The sequence below is a fragment of the Stigmatopora nigra genome, unplaced genomic scaffold, assembly GCF_051989575.1.
Source record: "Stigmatopora nigra isolate UIUO_SnigA unplaced genomic scaffold, RoL_Snig_1.1 HiC_scaffold_26, whole genome shotgun sequence".
Taxonomy (NCBI): Eukaryota; Metazoa; Chordata; class Actinopteri; order Syngnathiformes; family Syngnathidae; genus Stigmatopora; species Stigmatopora nigra.
Genome location: NW_027551605.1, coordinates 2,229,888 through 2,246,240, shown reverse-complemented (window position 1 = coordinate 2,246,240; position 16,353 = coordinate 2,229,888). Strand labels below are relative to the sequence as shown.

General features: G+C 43.7%; 18 non-coding genes and 1 pseudogene across 18 annotated transcripts; all 19 read left to right on the top strand.

Moving 5' to 3' along the window:
• Positions 1 to 791: 791 nt before the first annotated feature.
• On the top strand, positions 792 to 956 carry LOC144192520 (U1 spliceosomal RNA). Its single transcript, XR_013325172.1, has one exon. It is a non-coding gene; the product is annotated as a U1 spliceosomal RNA (small nuclear RNA).
• Positions 957 to 1,749: 793 nt separating this feature from the next.
• On the top strand, positions 1,750 to 1,940 carry LOC144192613 (U2 spliceosomal RNA). The gene has a single exon (XR_013325260.1). It is a non-coding gene; the product is annotated as a U2 spliceosomal RNA (small nuclear RNA).
• Positions 1,941 to 2,352: 412 nt separating this feature from the next.
• LOC144192782 (U5 spliceosomal RNA) lies at positions 2,353 to 2,465 on the top strand. The gene has a single exon (XR_013325423.1). It is a non-coding gene; the product is annotated as a U5 spliceosomal RNA (small nuclear RNA).
• Positions 2,466 to 3,362: 897 nt separating this feature from the next.
• Positions 3,363 to 3,527, top strand: LOC144192619 (U1 spliceosomal RNA). Its single transcript, XR_013325265.1, has one exon. It is a non-coding gene; the product is annotated as a U1 spliceosomal RNA (small nuclear RNA).
• A 795-nt stretch (positions 3,528 to 4,322) lies between these two features.
• Positions 4,323 to 4,513, top strand: LOC144192653 (U2 spliceosomal RNA). Its single transcript, XR_013325298.1, has one exon. It is a non-coding gene; the product is annotated as a U2 spliceosomal RNA (small nuclear RNA).
• A 412-nt stretch (positions 4,514 to 4,925) lies between these two features.
• On the top strand, positions 4,926 to 5,038 carry LOC144192682 (U5 spliceosomal RNA). Its single transcript, XR_013325324.1, has one exon. It is a non-coding gene; the product is annotated as a U5 spliceosomal RNA (small nuclear RNA).
• An 898-nt stretch (positions 5,039 to 5,936) lies between these two features.
• Positions 5,937 to 6,101, top strand: LOC144192718 (U1 spliceosomal RNA). Its single transcript, XR_013325359.1, has one exon. It is a non-coding gene; the product is annotated as a U1 spliceosomal RNA (small nuclear RNA).
• Positions 6,102 to 6,896: 795 nt separating this feature from the next.
• LOC144192626 (U2 spliceosomal RNA) lies at positions 6,897 to 7,087 on the top strand. Its single transcript, XR_013325272.1, has one exon. It is a non-coding gene; the product is annotated as a U2 spliceosomal RNA (small nuclear RNA).
• A 412-nt stretch (positions 7,088 to 7,499) lies between these two features.
• LOC144192707 (U5 spliceosomal RNA) lies at positions 7,500 to 7,612 on the top strand. The gene has a single exon (XR_013325348.1). It is a non-coding gene; the product is annotated as a U5 spliceosomal RNA (small nuclear RNA).
• An 897-nt stretch (positions 7,613 to 8,509) lies between these two features.
• LOC144192508 (U1 spliceosomal RNA) lies at positions 8,510 to 8,674 on the top strand. Its single transcript, XR_013325160.1, has one exon. It is a non-coding gene; the product is annotated as a U1 spliceosomal RNA (small nuclear RNA).
• Positions 8,675 to 9,469: 795 nt separating this feature from the next.
• Positions 9,470 to 9,660, top strand: LOC144192612 (U2 spliceosomal RNA). The gene has a single exon (XR_013325259.1). It is a non-coding gene; the product is annotated as a U2 spliceosomal RNA (small nuclear RNA).
• Positions 9,661 to 9,847: 187 nt separating this feature from the next.
• Positions 9,848 to 10,040, top strand: LOC144192552 (U1 spliceosomal RNA; annotated as a pseudogene).
• A 793-nt stretch (positions 10,041 to 10,833) lies between these two features.
• LOC144192611 (U2 spliceosomal RNA) lies at positions 10,834 to 11,024 on the top strand. Its single transcript, XR_013325258.1, has one exon. It is a non-coding gene; the product is annotated as a U2 spliceosomal RNA (small nuclear RNA).
• A 412-nt stretch (positions 11,025 to 11,436) lies between these two features.
• On the top strand, positions 11,437 to 11,549 carry LOC144192705 (U5 spliceosomal RNA). Its single transcript, XR_013325347.1, has one exon. It is a non-coding gene; the product is annotated as a U5 spliceosomal RNA (small nuclear RNA).
• An 897-nt stretch (positions 11,550 to 12,446) lies between these two features.
• Positions 12,447 to 12,611, top strand: LOC144192607 (U1 spliceosomal RNA). Its single transcript, XR_013325254.1, has one exon. It is a non-coding gene; the product is annotated as a U1 spliceosomal RNA (small nuclear RNA).
• Positions 12,612 to 13,406: 795 nt separating this feature from the next.
• On the top strand, positions 13,407 to 13,597 carry LOC144192645 (U2 spliceosomal RNA). Its single transcript, XR_013325289.1, has one exon. It is a non-coding gene; the product is annotated as a U2 spliceosomal RNA (small nuclear RNA).
• A 412-nt stretch (positions 13,598 to 14,009) lies between these two features.
• LOC144192780 (U5 spliceosomal RNA) lies at positions 14,010 to 14,122 on the top strand. The gene has a single exon (XR_013325421.1). It is a non-coding gene; the product is annotated as a U5 spliceosomal RNA (small nuclear RNA).
• Positions 14,123 to 15,019: 897 nt separating this feature from the next.
• On the top strand, positions 15,020 to 15,184 carry LOC144192815 (U1 spliceosomal RNA). The gene has a single exon (XR_013325455.1). It is a non-coding gene; the product is annotated as a U1 spliceosomal RNA (small nuclear RNA).
• A 795-nt stretch (positions 15,185 to 15,979) lies between these two features.
• Positions 15,980 to 16,170, top strand: LOC144192652 (U2 spliceosomal RNA). Its single transcript, XR_013325297.1, has one exon. It is a non-coding gene; the product is annotated as a U2 spliceosomal RNA (small nuclear RNA).
• Positions 16,171 to 16,353: the final 183 nt, after the last annotated feature.

The following is a 16,353-nucleotide window of genomic DNA, read 5'->3' as shown; positions in this document are numbered from 1 at the left end:
TGCCTCTGCGCCCATTGAGGGTGACACATGCAAGCCCCCACACTGCGCATTCGCACACACCCCACATTCGGTAACCCGCCAAATCCATCCGACAGTCCGGCAAAAAACCCATCTCCCTTGACGCTCTCCGACCCATATTTATCACTTACTCAATAGTTTGAACAACAATTTTATTCCACATTTACAGAAATTAAATTCTCTACTTTGTGATTCACCCAATATCTCTGAATATACCAAGGCCACAACTCCCTGACGTTGTCTTAGCAGAGTCCCTGACTCCATTAACGTACCAAGAATAGAAGTCCCTGATTTAATCTCAGCGGAGTGCCTGACTCTATTTTGTTCTACCTAAGTTGGGCCCGGACCATAGTGTTCTACATACTTTGGTCCCAGAGCACAAACTATTATGTTCTGTGCAAGTTGCTCCCAGACCACAAAATGTTAATACTAGCGCAGTGATAATACTCATTCAAATTATCACACTTCACGGAGACAGGAGTCAAAGGGTGAACTCACGATCTCGCTCGTTCCGAACCTGCCCTAGTTCGGGGGACCCGTCGCCAGATCACCGGTGCGGCGAGGGAACGTCCGTCGAGTTGACCCTTTCAATGGAGGATGCTGTCGTCGTCGCTCCGGCAATTGTTGGCTGTTGGGTCTACGGTTTTCGGCACCAAAGTGAGATAGATCTGAAATACAACTTCAGCAGCAGGTTAAGAAAGGGGTGCCGATGAGCCCATGACTGAAGATGTTGAGCAGGCGAAAGAACATAGTGCTGCGTCTGTGTACAACTCATACTTACCTGGCAGGGGCGACACCACGATCATGAAGGTGGTTCACCCAGGGTGAGGCTCAGCCATTGCACTCCCGGCCACGCTGACCCCTGCGAATTCCCCAAATACGGGAATCTCGACTGCACAATTTCTGAGAGTGGGGGACTGCGTCCGCGCTCTCCCCTGATCGTGTTAAATTGCCTTTTAACTGGAGGGTAATTTCAATTTGACGTGCACCCGAATTCAACAAAGTTGATATCATTCTCACACGCTGCATTCCATGTGTCGATTGAACATTGGCATTCCTTTGGGTTCTGTGATGCTTTCAAAATGGCCACACAATGATCTTTACAACAAGGCCAAGGTGATAGAGGCATAACTGAAAATTGTAGTATTTTCTTCTTCAAATCATTTTTGTGTTTGTATCAATCACTGGTTTTCAATTCTTGTGTATTTTGCCTGTGAGGTGATTGTTCAATCCAGTTATAATTTATATCATTTGAATTAAATATCTTTGAAGTGGACAATACTAGTTGAATTGTGAGTTGATCGACTTTGTGACATACTAGTGGAAAGTTGTCTTTGTTCATCACAAGTGCAGGGGACAGGAAGTAATACATTAGGCAGGGGCTGTTGATTTGTTTTCATTTTTTGCAAATAATGTTCAAACAAATGGCTTTTCACTGCTAAGGATATTGGTTGCCAAAAGGAGAACCTTGGTTGCTGGTAAATAGGTTTAGGTTATTGCTACTTTCCTATTGGACCGTTGTGAGTCACATGACCTGAACCACAGCACATTTTTGAAGCATTTGCTCCATTTAAACACAGAAAAGCAACACAGTTTTCCATTATCAAACAGACTGTGTGTAGTTTTAGCTTGTCGTACAAAGTGTGCCTTTGTCGTCATGTGATCTTTGTAACCATTACTATAGCTCGTAATGGCTGGAAGGAAGCCGTCCTTCCTGCCGGCCACTGGGTTATCGCTTCTCGGCCTTTTGGCTAAGATCAAGTGTAGTATCTGTTCTTATCAGTTTAATATCTGATACGTCCCCTATCTGGGGACCATATATTAAATTGATTTTTGGAACTGGGAGATGGCCTAGGGGCTTGCTCCATCCACTCCACGCATCGACCTGGTATTGCAGTACTTCCAGGAATGGTGTGCCCCCCTTCATTGTCAATATCAAGCATTATCTCTCCTCTAAAGCTAGAACTCTTGAGAAGGTAATGGTGAAAGGTAAACACGCTACCTGTGAACTAGTGTTGTTATTGAGTTAATTTGTGATAGTTGTGAAGTCATTTGGGTCATTTGAATTCTTTGTTAATTTCACTACACTTCGATAAATCTAACCGATCAACACCCACATGATGATGTCTATGCCCTGCTTCATCTTACACCACAACGCTGCTCCTATCCCCGGTCTGCCTGATACAGTAGCTGCAACGTGATTGGCAGCATTAAAAAAAAGTGATTGGCTGCTCAAAGGACTGGAGTCGCCCATTAGTTAGTAGTGCATTAGCCTGTGTGTTAAAGTACTATTGCGGATATAGACATAGCTCGTTCTGTCGTGCTTTCGTCAGTACACTTGTTTCTCTTCAGATCGCACAAATCTTTCGCCTTTTACTAAAGATTTCCGTGGGGAGGAGCATCAAGAGGTCCGTTCAATTTTTTTGATGCTCTGCGCACGTGGAGCTTCCCTCATTTGTCAAATCAATGTATTTTAAGAAAAATCATCACATTGGTAGATTAGTGCCTGTCTCCATCAAATCTTCTACCTCCTTCAAACTTGTACATAAACCATGCCTCTGCGCCCATCGAGGGTGACACATGCAAGCCCCCACACTGCGCATTCGCACACACCCCACATTCGGTAACCCGCCAAATCCATCCGACAGTCCGGCAAAAAACCCATCTCCCTTGACGCTCTCCGACCCATATTTATCACTTACTCAATAGTTTGAACAACAATTTTATTCCACATTTACAGAAATTAAATTCTCTACTTTGTGATTCACCCAATATCTCTGAATATACCAAGGCCACAACTCCCTGACGTTGTCTTAGCAGAGTCCCTGACTCCATTAACGTACCAAGAATAGAAGTCCCTGATTTAATCTCAGCGGAGTGCCTGACTCTATTTTGTTCTACCTAAGTTGGGCCCGGACCATAGTGTTCTACATACTTTGGTCCCAGAGCACAAACTATTATGTTCTGTGCAAGTTGCTCCCAGACCACAAAATGTTAATACTAGCGCAGTGATAATACTCATTCAAATTATCACACTTCACGGAGACAGGAGTCAAAGGGTGAACTCACGATCTTGCTCGTTCCGAACCTGCCCTAGTTCGGGGGACCCGTCGCCAGATCACCGGTGCGGCGAGGGAACGTCCGTCGAGTTGACCCTTTCAATGGAGGATGCTGTCGTCGTCGCTCCGGCAATTGTTGGCTGTTGGGTCTCCGGTTTTCGGCACCAAAGTGAGATAGATCTGAAATACAACTTCAGCAGCAGGTTAAGAAAGGGGTGCCGATGAGCCCATGACTGAAGATGTTGAGCAGGCGAAAGAACATAGTGCTGCGTCTGTGTACAACTCATACTTACCTGGCAGGGGCGATACCACGATCATGAAGGTGGTTCACCCAGGGTGAGGCTCAGCCATTGCACTCCCGGCCACGCTGACCCCTGCGAATTCCCCAAATGTGGGAATCTCGACTGCACAATTTCTGAGAGTGGGGGACTGCGTCCGCGCTCTCCCCTGATCGTTTGTTAAATTGCCTTTTAACTGGAGGGTAATTTCAATTTGACGTGCACCCGAATCCAACAAAGTTGATATCATTCTCACACGCTGCATTCCATGTGTCGATTGAACATTGGCATTCCTTTGGGTTCTGTGATGCTTTCAAAATGGCCACACAATGATCTTTACAACAAGGCCAAGGTGATAGAGGCATAACTGAAAATTGTAGTATTTTCTTCTTCAAATCATTTTTGTGTTTGTATCAATCACTGGTTTTCAATTCTTGTGTATTTTGCCTGTGAGGTGATTGTTCAATCCAGTTATAATTTATATCATTTGAATTAAATATCTTTGAAGTGGACAATACTAGTTGAATTGTGAGTTGATCGATTTTGTGACATACTAGTGGAAAGTTGTCTTTGTTCATCACAAGTGCAGGGGACAGGAAGTAATACATTAGGCAGGGGCTGTTGATTTGTTTTCATTTTTTGCAAATAATGTTCAAACAAATGGCTTTTCACTGCTAAGGATATTGGTTGCCAAAAGGAGAACCTTGGTTGCTGGTAAATAGGTTTAGGTTATTGCTACTTTCCTATTGGACCGTTGTGAGTCACATGACCTGAACCACAGCACATTTTTGAAGCATTTGCTCCATTTAAACACAGAAAAGCAACACAGTTTTCCATTATCAAACAGACTGTGTGTAGTTTTAGCTTGTCGTACAAAGTGTGCCTTTGTCGTCATGTGATCTTTGTAACCATTACTATAGCTCGTAATGGCTGGAAGGAAGCCGTCCTTCCTGCCGGCCACTGAGTTATCACTTCTCGGCCTTTTGGCTAAGATCAAGTGTAGTATCTGTTCTTATCTGTTTAATATCTGATACGTCCCCTATCTGGGGACCATATATTAAATTGATTTTTGGAACTGGGAGATGGCCTAGGGGCTTGCTCCATCCACTCCACGCATCGACCTGGTATTGCAGTACTTCCAGGAATGGTGTGCCCCCCTTCATTGTCAATATCAAGCATTATCTCTCCTCTAAACCTAGAACTCTTGAGAAGGTAATGGTGAAAGGTAAACATGTTACCTGTGAACTAGTGTTGTTATTGAGTTAATTTGTGATAGTTGTGAAGTCATTTGGATCATTTGAATTCTTTGTTAATTTCACTACACTTCGATAAATCTAACCGATCAACACCCACATGATGATGTCTATGCCCTGCTTCATCTTACACCACAACGCTGCTCCTATCCCCGGTCTGCCTGATACAGTAGCTGCAACGTGATTGGCAGCATTAAAAAAAAGTGATTGGCTGCTCAAAGGACTGGAGTCGCCCATTAGTTAGTAGTGCATTAGCCTGTGTGTTAAAGTACTATTGCGGATATAGACATAGCTCGTTCTGTCGTGCTTTCGTCAGTACACTCGTTTCTCTTCATATCGCACAAATCTTTCGCCTTTTACTAAAGATTTCCGTGGGGAGGAACATCAAGAGGTCCGTTCAATTTTTTTGATGCTCTGCGCACGCGGAGCTTCCCTCATTTGTCAAATCAATGTATTTTAAGAAAAATCATCACATTGGTAGATTAGTGCCTGTCTCCATCAAATCTTCTACCTCCTTCAAACTTGTACATAAACCATGCCTCTGCGCCCATCGAGGGTGACACATGCAAGCCCCCACACTGCGCATTCGCACACACCCCACATTCGGTAACCCGCCAAATCCATCCGACAGTCCGGCAAAAAACCCATCTCCCTTGACGCTCTCCGACCCATATTTATCACTTACTCAATAGTTTGAACAACAATTTCATTCCACATTTACAGAAATTAAATTCTCTACTTTGTGATTCACCCAATATCTCTGAATATACCAAGGCCACAACTCCCTGACGTTGTCTTAGCAGAGTCCCTGACTCCATTAACGTACCAAGAATAGAAGTCCCTGATTTAATCTCAGCGGAGTGCCTGACTCTATTTTGTTCTACCTAAGTTGGGCCCGGACCATAGTGTTCTACATACTTTGGTCCCAGAGCACAAACTATTATGTTCTGTGCAAGTTGCTCCCAGACCACAAAATGTTAATACTAGCGCAGTGATAATACTCATTCAAATTATCACACTTCACGGAGACAGGAGTCAAAGGGGTGAACTCACGATCTTGCTCGTTCCGAACCTGCCCTAGTTCGGGGGACCCGTCGCCAGATCACCGGTGCGGCGAGGGAACGTCCGTCGAGTTGACCCTTTCAATGGAGGATGCTGTCGTCGTCGCTCCAGCAATTGTTGGCTGTTGGGTCTCCGGTTTTCGGCACCAAAGTGAGATAGATCTGAAATACAACTTCAGCAGCAGGTTAAGAAAGGGGTGCCGATGAGCCCATGACTGAAGATGTTGAGCAGGCGAAAGAACATAGTGCTGCGTCTGTGTACAACTCATACTTACCTGGCAGGGGTGATACCACGATCATGAAGGTGGTTCACCCAGGGTGAGGCTCAGCCATTGCACTCCCGGCCACGCTGACCCCTGCGAATTCCCCAAATGTGGGAATCTCGACTGCACAATTTCTGAGAGTGGGGGACTGCGTCCGCGCTCTCCCCTGATCGTTTGTTAAATTGCCTTTTAACTGGAGGGTAATTTCAATTTGACGTGCACCCGAATCCAACAAAGTTGATATCATTCTCACACGCTGCATTCCATGTGTCGATTGAACATTGGCATTCCTTTGGGTTCTGTGATGCTTTCAAAATGGCCACACAATGATCTTTACAACAAGGCCAAGGTGATAGAGGCATAACTGAAAATTGTAGTATTTTCTTCTTCAAATCATTTTTGTGTTTGTATCAATCACTGGTTTTCAATTCTTGTGTATTTTGCCTGTGAGGTGATTGTTCAATCCAGTTATAATTTATATCATTTGAATTAAATATCTTTGAAGTGGACAATACTAGTTGAATTGTGAGTTGATCGATTTTGTGACATACTAGTGGAAAGTTGTCTTTGTTCATCACAAGTGCAGGGGACAGGAAGTAATACATTAGGCAGGGGCTGTTGATTTGTTTTCATTTTTTGCAAATAATGTTCAAACAAATGGCTTTTCACTGCTAAGGATATTGGTTGCCAAAAGGAGAACCTTGGTTGCTGGTAAATAGGTTTAGGTTATTGCTACTTTCCTATTGGACCGTTGTGAGTCACATGACCTGAACCACAGCACATTTTTGAAGCATTTGCTCCATTTAAACACAGAAAAGCAACACAGTTTTCCATTATCAAACAGACTGTGTGTAGTTTTAGCTTGTCGTACAAAGTGTGCCTTTGTCGTCATGTGATCTTTGTAACCATTACTATAGCTCGTAATGGCTGGAAGGAAGCCGTCCTTCCTGCCGGCCACTGGGTTATCGCTTCTCGGCCTTTTGGCTAAGATCAAGTGTAGTATCTGTTCTTATCAGTTTAATATCTGATACGTCCCCTATCTGGGGACCATATATTAAATTGATTTTTGGAACTGGGAGACGGCCTAGGGGCTTGCTCCATCCACTCCACGCATCGACCTGGTATTGCAGTACTTCCAGGAATGGTGTGCCCCCCTTCATTGTCAATATCAAGCATTATCTCTCCTCTAAATCTAGAACTCTTGAGAAGGTAATGGTGAAAGGTAAACATGTTACCTGTGAACTAGTGTTGTTATTGAGTTAGTTTGTGATAGTTGTGAAGTCATTTGGATCATTTGAATTCTTTGTTAATTTCACTACACTTCAATAAATCTAACCGATCAACACCCACATGATGATGTCTATGCCCTGCTTCATCTTACACCACAACGCTGCTCCTATCCCCGGTCTGCCTGATACAGTAGCTGCAACGTGATTGGCAGCATTAAAAAAAAGTGATTGGCTGCTCAAAGGACTGGAGTCGCCCATTAGTTAGTAGTGCATTAGCCTGTGTGTTAAAGTACTATTGCGGATATAGACATAGCTCGTTCTGTCGTGCTTTCGTCAGTACACTTGTTTCTCTTCAGATCGCACAAATCTTTCGCCTTTTACTAAAGATTTCCGTGGGGAGGAACATCAAGAGGTCCGTTCAATTTTTTTGATGCTCTGCGCACGCGGAGCTTCCCTCATTTGTCAAATCACTGTATTTTAAGAAAAATCATCACATTGGTAGATTAGTGCCTGTCTCCATCAAATCTTCTACCTCCTTCAAACTTGTACATAAACCATGCCTCTGCGCCCATCGAGGGTGACACATGCAAGCCCCCACACTGCGCATTCGCACACACCCCACATTCGGTAACCCGCCAAATCCATCCGACAGTCCGGCAAAAAACCCATCTCCCTTGACGCTCTCCGACCCATATTTATCACTTACTCAATAGTTTGAACAACAATTTCATTCCACATTTACAGAAATTAAATTCTCTACTTTGTGATTCACCCAATATCTCTGAATATACCAAGGCCACAACTCCCTGACGTTGTCTTAGCAGAGTCCCTGACTCCATTAACGTACCAAGAATAGAAGTCCCTGATTTAATCTCAGCGGAGTGCCTGACTCTATTTTGTTCTACCTAAGTTGGGCCCGGACCATAGTGTTCTACATACTTTGGTCCCAGAGCACAAACTATTATGTTCTGTGCAAGTTGCTCCCAGACCACAAAATGTTAATACTAGCGCAGTGATAATACTCATTCAAATTATCACACTTCACGGAGACAGGAGTCAAAGGGTGAACTCACGATCTTGCTCGTTCCGAACCTGCCCTAGTTCGGGGGACCCGTCGCCAGATCACCGGTGCGGCGAGGGAACGTCCGTCGAGTTGACCCTTTCAATGGAGGATGCTGTCGTCGTCGCTCCGGCAATTGTTGGCTGTTGGGTCTCCGGTTTTCGGCACCAAAGTGAGATAGATCTGAAATACAACTTCAGCAGCAGGTTAAGAAAGGGGTGCCGATGAGCCCATGACTGAAGATGTTGAGCAGGCGAAAGAACATAGTGCTGCGTCTGTGTACAACTCATACTTACCTGGCAGGGGCGATACCACGATCATGAAGGTGGTTCACCCAGGGTGAGGCTCAGCCATTGCACTCCCGGCCACGCTGACCCCTGCGAATTCCCCAAATGCGGGAATCTCGACTGCACAATTTCTGAGAGTGGGGGACTGCGTCTGCGCTCTCCCCTGATCGTTTGTTAAATTGCCTTTTAACTGGAGGGTAATTTCAATTTGACGCGTACCCGAATCCAACAAAGTTGATATCATTCTCACACGCTGCATTCCATGTGTCGATTGAACATTGGCATTCCTTTGGGTTCTGTGATGCTTTCAAAATGGCCACACAATGATCTTTACAACAAGGCCAAGGTGATAGAGGCATAACTGAAAATTGTAGTATTTTCTTCTTCAAATCATTTTTGTGTTTGTATCAATCACTGGTTTTCAATTCTTGTGTATTTTGCCTGTGAGGTGATTGTTCAATCCAGTTATAATTTATATCATTTGAATTAAATATCTTTGAAGTGGACAATACTAGTTGAATTGTGAGTTGATCGATTTTGTGACATACTAGTGGAAAGTTGTCTTTGTTCATCACAAGTGCAGGGGACAGGAAGTAATACATTAGGCAGGGGCTGTTGATTTGTTTTCATTTTTTGCAAATAATGTTCAAACAAATGGCTTTTCACTGCTAAGGATATTGGTTGCCAAAAGGAGAACCTTGGTTGCTGGTAAATAGGTTTAGGTTATTGCTACTTTCCTATTGGACCGTTGTGAGTCACATGACCTGAACCACAGCACATTTTTGAAGCATTTGCTCCATTTAAACACAGAAAAGCAACACAGTTTTCCATTATCAAACAGACTGTGTGTAGTTTTAGCTTGTCGTACAAAGTGTGCCTTTGTCGTCATGTGATCTTTGTAACCATTACTATAGCTCGTAATGGCTGGAAGGAAGCCGTCCTTCCTGCCGGCCACTGGGTTATCGCTTCTCGGCCTTTTGGCTAAGATCAAGTGTAGTATCTGTTCTTATCAGTTTAATATCTGATACGTCCCCTATCTGGGGACCATATATTAAATTGATTTTTGGAACTGGGAGATGGCCTAGGGGCTTGCTCCATCCACTCCACGCATCGACCTGGTATTGCAGTACTTCCAGGAATGGTGTGCCCCCCTTCATTGTCAATAACAAGCATTATCTCTCCTCTAAATCTAGAACTCTTGAGAAGGTAATGGTGAAAGGTAAACATGTTACCTGTGAACTAGTGTTGTTATTGAGTTAATTTGTGATAGTTGTGAAGTCATTTGGATCATTTGAATTCTTTGTTAATTTCACTACACTTTGATAAATCTAACCGATCAACACCCACATGATGATGTCTATGCCCTGCTTCATCTTACACCACAACGCTGCTCCTATCCCCGGTCTGCCTCACCCAGGGTGAGGCTCAGCCATTGCACTCCCGGCCACGCTGACCCCTGCGAATTCCCCAAATACGGGAATCTCGACTGCACAATTTCTGAGAGTGGGGGACTGCGTCCGCGCTCTCCCCTGATCGTGTTAAATTGCCTTTTAACTGGAGGGTAATTTCAATTTGACGTGCACCCGAATTCAACAAAGTTGATATCATTCTCACACGCTGCATTCCATGTGTCGATTGAACATTGGCATTCCTTTGGGTTCTGTGATGCTTTCAAAATGGCCACACAATGATCTTTACAACAAGGCCAAGGTGATAGAGGCATAACTGAAAATTGTAGTATTTTCTTCTTCAAATCATTTTTGTGTTTGTATCAATCACTGGTTTTCAATTCTTGTGTATTTTGCCTGTGAGGTGATTGTTCAATCCAGTTATAATTTATATCATTTGAATTAAATATCTTTGAAGTGGACAATACTAGTTGAATTGTGAGTTGATCGACTTTGTGACATACTAGTGGAAAGTTGTCTTTGTTCATCACAAGTGCAGGGGACAGGAAGTAATACATTAGGCAGGGGCTGTTGATTTGTTTTCATTTTTTGCAAATAATGTTCAAACAAATGGCTTTTCACTGCTAAGGATATTGGTTGCCAAAAGGAGAACCTTGGTTGCTGGTAAATAGGTTTAGGTTATTGCTACTTTCCTATTGGACCGTTGTGAGTCACATGACCTGAACCACAGCACATTTTTGAAGCATTTGCTCCATTTAAACACAGAAAAGCAACACAGTTTTCCATTATCAAACAGACTGTGTGTAGTTTTAGCTTGTCGTACAAAGTGTGCCTTTGTCGTCATGTGATCTTTGTAACCATTACTATAGCTCGTAATGGCTGGAAGGAAGCCGTCCTTCCTGCCGGCCACTGGGTTATCGCTTCTCGGCCTTTTGGCTAAGATCAAGTGTAGTATCTGTTCTTATCAGTTTAATATCTGATACGTCCCCTATCTGGGGACCATATATTAAATTGATTTTTGGAACTGGGAGATGGCCTAGGGGCTTGCTCCATCCACTCCACGCATCGACCTGGTATTGCAGTACTTCCAGGAATGGTGTGCCCCCCTTCATTGTCAATATCAAGCATTATCTCTCCTCTAAAGCTAGAACTCTTGAGAAGGTAATGGTGAAAGGTAAACATGTTACCTGTGAACTAGTGTTGTTATTGAGTTAATTTGTGATAGTTGTGAAGTCATTTGGATCATTTGAATTCTTTGTTAATTTCACTACACTTCGATAAATCTAACCGATCAACACCCACATGATGATGTCTATGCCCTGCTTCATCTTACACCACAACGCTGCTCCTATCCCCGGTCTGCCTGATACAGTAGCTGCAACGTGATTGGCAGCATTAAAAAAAAGTGATTGGCTGCTCAAAGGACTGGAGTCGCCCATTAGTTAGTAGTGCATTAGCCTGTGTGTTAAAGTACTATTGCGGATATAGACATAGCTCGTTCTGTCGTGCTTTCGTCAGTACACTTGTTTCTCTTCAGATCGCACAAATCTTTCGCCTTTTACTAAAGATTTCCGTGGGGAGGAACATCAAGAGGTCCGTTCAATTTTTTTGATGCTCTGCGCACGCGGAGCTTCCCTCATTTGTCAAATCAATGTATTTTAAGAAAAATCATCACATTGGTAGATTAGTGCCTGTCTCCATCAAATCTTCTACCTCCTTCAAACTTGTACATAAACCATGCCTCTGCGCCCATCGAGGGTGACACATGCAAGCCCCCACACTGCGCATTCGCACACACCCCACATTCGGTAACCCGCCAAATCCATCCGACAGTCCGGCAAAAAACCCATCTCCCTTGACGCTCTCCGACCCATATTTATCACTTACTCAATAGTTTGAACAACAATTTTATTCCACATTTACAGAAATTAAATTCTCTACTTTGTGATTCACCCAATATCTCTGAATATACCAAGGCCACAACTCCCTGACGTTGTCTTAGCAGAGTCCCTGACTCCATTAACGTACCAAGAATAGAAGTCCCTGATTTAATCTCAGCGGAGTGCCTGACTCTATTTTGTTCTACCTAAGTTGGGCCCGGACCATAGTGTTCTACATACTTTGGTCCCAGAGCACAAACTATTATGTTCTGTGCAAGTTGCTCCCAGACCACAAAATGTTAATACTAGCGCAGTGATAATACTCATTCAAATTATCACACTTCACGGAGACAGGAGTCAAAGGGTGAACTCACGATCTTGCTCGTTCCGAACCTGCCCTAGTTCGGGGGACCCGTCGCCAGATCACCGGTGCGGCGAGGGAACGTCCGTCGAGTTGACCCTTTCAATGGAGGATGCTGTCGTCGTCGCTCCGGCAATTGTTGGCTGTTGGGTCTCCGGTTTTCGGCACCAAAGTGAGATAGATCTGAAATACAACTTCAGCAGCAGGTTAAGAAAGGGGTGCCGATGAGCCCATGACTGAAGATGTTGAGCAGGCGAAAGAACATAGTGCTGCGTCTGTGTACAACTCATACTTACCTGGCAGGGGCGATACCACGATCATGAAGGTGGTTCACCCAGGGTGAGGCTCAGCCATTGCACTCCCGGCCACGCTGACCCCTGCGAATTCCCCAAATGTGGGAATCTCGACTGCACAATTTCTGAGAGTGGGGGACTGCGTCCGCGCTCTCCCCTGATCGTTTGTTAAATTGCCTTTTAACTGGAGGGTAATTTCAATTTGACGTGCACCCGAATCCAACAAAGTTGATATCATTCTCACACGCTGCATTCCATGTGTCGATTGAACATTGGCATTCCTTTGGGTTCTGTGATGCTTTCAAAATGGCCACACAATGATCTTTACAACAAGGCCAAGGTGATAGAGGCATAACTGAAAATTGTAGTATTTTCTTCTTCAAATCATTTTTGTGTTTGTATCAATCACTGGTTTTCAATTCTTGTGTATTTTGCCTGTGAGGTGATTGTTCAATCCAGTTATAATTTATATCATTTGAATTAAATATCTTTGAAGTGGACAATACTAGTTGAATTGTGAGTTGATCGATTTTGTGACATACTAGTGGAAAGTTGTCTTTGTTCATCACAAGTGCAGGGGACAGGAAGTAATACATTAGGCAGGGGCTGTTGATTTGTTTTCATTTTTTGCAAATAATGTTCAAACAAATGGCTTTTCACTGCTAAGGATATTGGTTGCCAAAAGGAGAACCTTGGTTGCTGGTAAATAGGTTTAGGTTATTGCTACTTTCCTATTGGACCGTTGTGAGTCACATGACCTGAACCACAGCACATTTTTGAAGCATTTGCTCCATTTAAACACAGAAAAGCAACACAGTTTTCCATTATCAAACAGACTGTGTGTAGTTTTAGCTTGTCGTACAAAGTGTGCCTTTGTCGTCATGTGATCTTTGTAACCATTACTATAGCTCGTAATGGCTGGAAGGAAGCCGTCCTTCCTGCCGGCCACTGGGTTATCGTTTCTCGGCCTTTTGGCTAAGATCAAGTGTAGTATCTGTTCTTATCAGTTTAATATCTGATACGTCCCCTATCTGGGGACCATATATTAAATTGATTTTTGGAACTGGGAGATGGCCTAGGGGCTTGCTCCATCCACCCCACGCATCGACCTGGTATTGCAGTACTTCCAGGAATGGTGTGCCCCCCTTCATTGTCAATATCAATCATTATCTCTCCTCTAAATCTAGAACTCTTGAGAAGGTAATGGTGAAAGGTAAACATGTTACCTGTGAACTAGTGTTGTTATTGAGTTAATTTGTGATAGTTGTGAAGTCATTTGGATCATTTGAATTCTTTGTTAATTTCACTACACTTCGATAAATCTAACCGATCAACACCCACATGATGATGTCTATGCCCTGCTTCATCTTACACCACAACGCTGCTCCTATCCCCGGTCTGCCTGATACAGTAGCTGCAACGTGATTGGCAGCATTAAAAAAAAGTGATTGGCTGCTCAAAGGACTGGAGTCGCCCATTAGTTAGTAGTGCATTAGCCTGTGTGTTAAAGTACTATTGCGGATATAGACATAGCTCGTTCTGTCGTGCTTTCGTCAGTACACTCGTTTCTCTTCAGATCGTACAAATCTTTCGCCTTTTACTAAAGATTTCCGTGGGGAGGAACATCAAGAGGTCCGTTCAATTATTTTGATGCTCTGCGCACGCGGAGCTTCCCTCAATTGTCAAATCAATGTATTTTAAGAAAATTCATCACATTGGTAGATTAGTGCCTGTCTCCATCAAATCTTCTACCTCCTTCAAACTTGTACATAAACCATGCCTCTGCGCCCATCGAGGGTGACACATGCAAGCCCCCACACTGCGCATTCGCACACACCCCACATTCGGTAACCCGCCAAATCCATCCGACAGTCCGGCAAAAAACCCATCTCCCTTGACGCTCTCCGACCCATATTTATCACTTACTCAATAGTTTGAACAACAATTTCATTCCACATTTACAGAAATTAAATTCTCTACTTTGTGATTCACCCAATATCTCTGAATATACCAAGGCCACAACTCCCTGACGTTGTCTTAGCAGAGTCCCTGACTCCATTAACGTACCAAGAATAGAAGTCCCTGATTTAATCTCAGCGGAGTGCCTGACTCTATTTTGTTCTACCTAAGTTGGGCCCGGACCATAGTGTTCTACATACTTTGGTCCCAGAGCACAAACTATTATGTTCTGTGCAAGTTGCTCCCAGACCACAAAATGTTAATACTAGCGCAGTGATAATACTCATTCAAATTATCACACTTCACGGAGACAGGAGTCAAAGGGTGAACTCACGATCTTGCTCGTTCCGAACCTGCCCTAGTTCGGGGGACCCGTCGCCAGATCACCGGTGCGGCGAGGGAACGTCCGTCGAGTTGACCCTTTCAATGGAGGATGCTGTCGTCGTCGCTCCGGCAATTGTTGGCTGTTGGGTCTCCGGTTTTCGGCACCAAAGTGAGATAGATCTGAAATACAACTTCAGCAGCAGGTTAAGAAAGGGGTGCCGATGAGCCCATGACTGAAGATGTTGAGCAGGCGAAAGAACATAGTGCTGCGTCTGTGTACAACTCATACTTACCTGGCAGGGGCGACACCACGATCATGAAGGTGGTTCACCCAGGGTGAGGCTCAGCCATTGCACTCCCGGCCGCGCTGACCCCTGCGAATTCCCCAAATGCGGGAATCTCGACTGCACAATTTCTGAGAGTGGGGGACTGCGTCCGCGCTCTCCCCTGATCGTTTGTTAAATTGCCTTTTAACTGGAGGGTAATTTCAATTTGACGTGCACCCGAATTCAACAAAGTTGATATCATTCTCACACGCTGCATTCCATGTGTCGATTGAACATTGGCATTCCTTTGGGTTCTGTGATGCTTTCAAAATGGCCACACAATGATCTTTACAACAAGGCCAAGGTGATAGAGGCATAACTGAAAATTGTAGTATTTTCTTCTTCAAATCATTTTTGTGTTTGTATCAATCACTGGTTTTCAATTCTTGTGTATTTTGCCTGTGAGGTGATTGTTCAATCCAGTTATAATTTATATCATTTGAAATAAATATCTTTGAAGTGGACAATACTAGTTGAATTGTGAGTTGATCGATTTTGTGACATACTAGTGGAAAGTTGTCTTTGTTCATCACAAGTGCAGGGGACAGGAAGTAATACATTAGGCAGGGGCTGTTGATTTGTTTTCATTTTTTGCAAATAATGTTCAAACAAATGGCTTTTCACTGCTAAGGATATTGGTTGCCAAAAGGAGAACCTTGGTTGCTGGTAAATAGGTTTAGGTTATTGCTACTTTCCTATTGGACCGTTGTGAGTCACATGACCTGAACCACAGCACATTTTTGAAGCATTTGCTCCATTTAAACACAGAAAAGCAACACAGTTTTCCATTATCAAACAGACTGTGTGTAGTTTTAGCTTGTCGTACAAAGTGTGCCTTTGTCGTCATGTGATCTTTGTAACCATTACTATAGCTCGTAATGGCTGGAAGGAAGCCGTCCTTCCTGCCGGCCACTGAGTTATCACTTCTCGGCCTTTTGGCTAAGATCAAGTGTAGTATCTGTTCTTATCTGTTTAATATCTGATACGTCCCCTATCTGGGGACCATATATTAAATTGATTTTTGGAACTGGGAGATGGCCTAGGGGCTTGCTCCATCCACTCCACGCATCGACCTGGTATTGCAGTACTTCCAGGAATGGTGTGCCCCCCTTCATTGTCAATATCAAGCATTATCTCTCCTCTAAACCTAGAACTCTTGAGAAGGTAATGGTGAAAGGTAAACATGTTACCTGTGAACTAGTGTTGTTATTGAGTTAATTTGTGATAGTTGTGAAGTCATTTGGATCATTTGAATTCTTTGTTAATTTCACTACACTTCGATAAATCTAACCG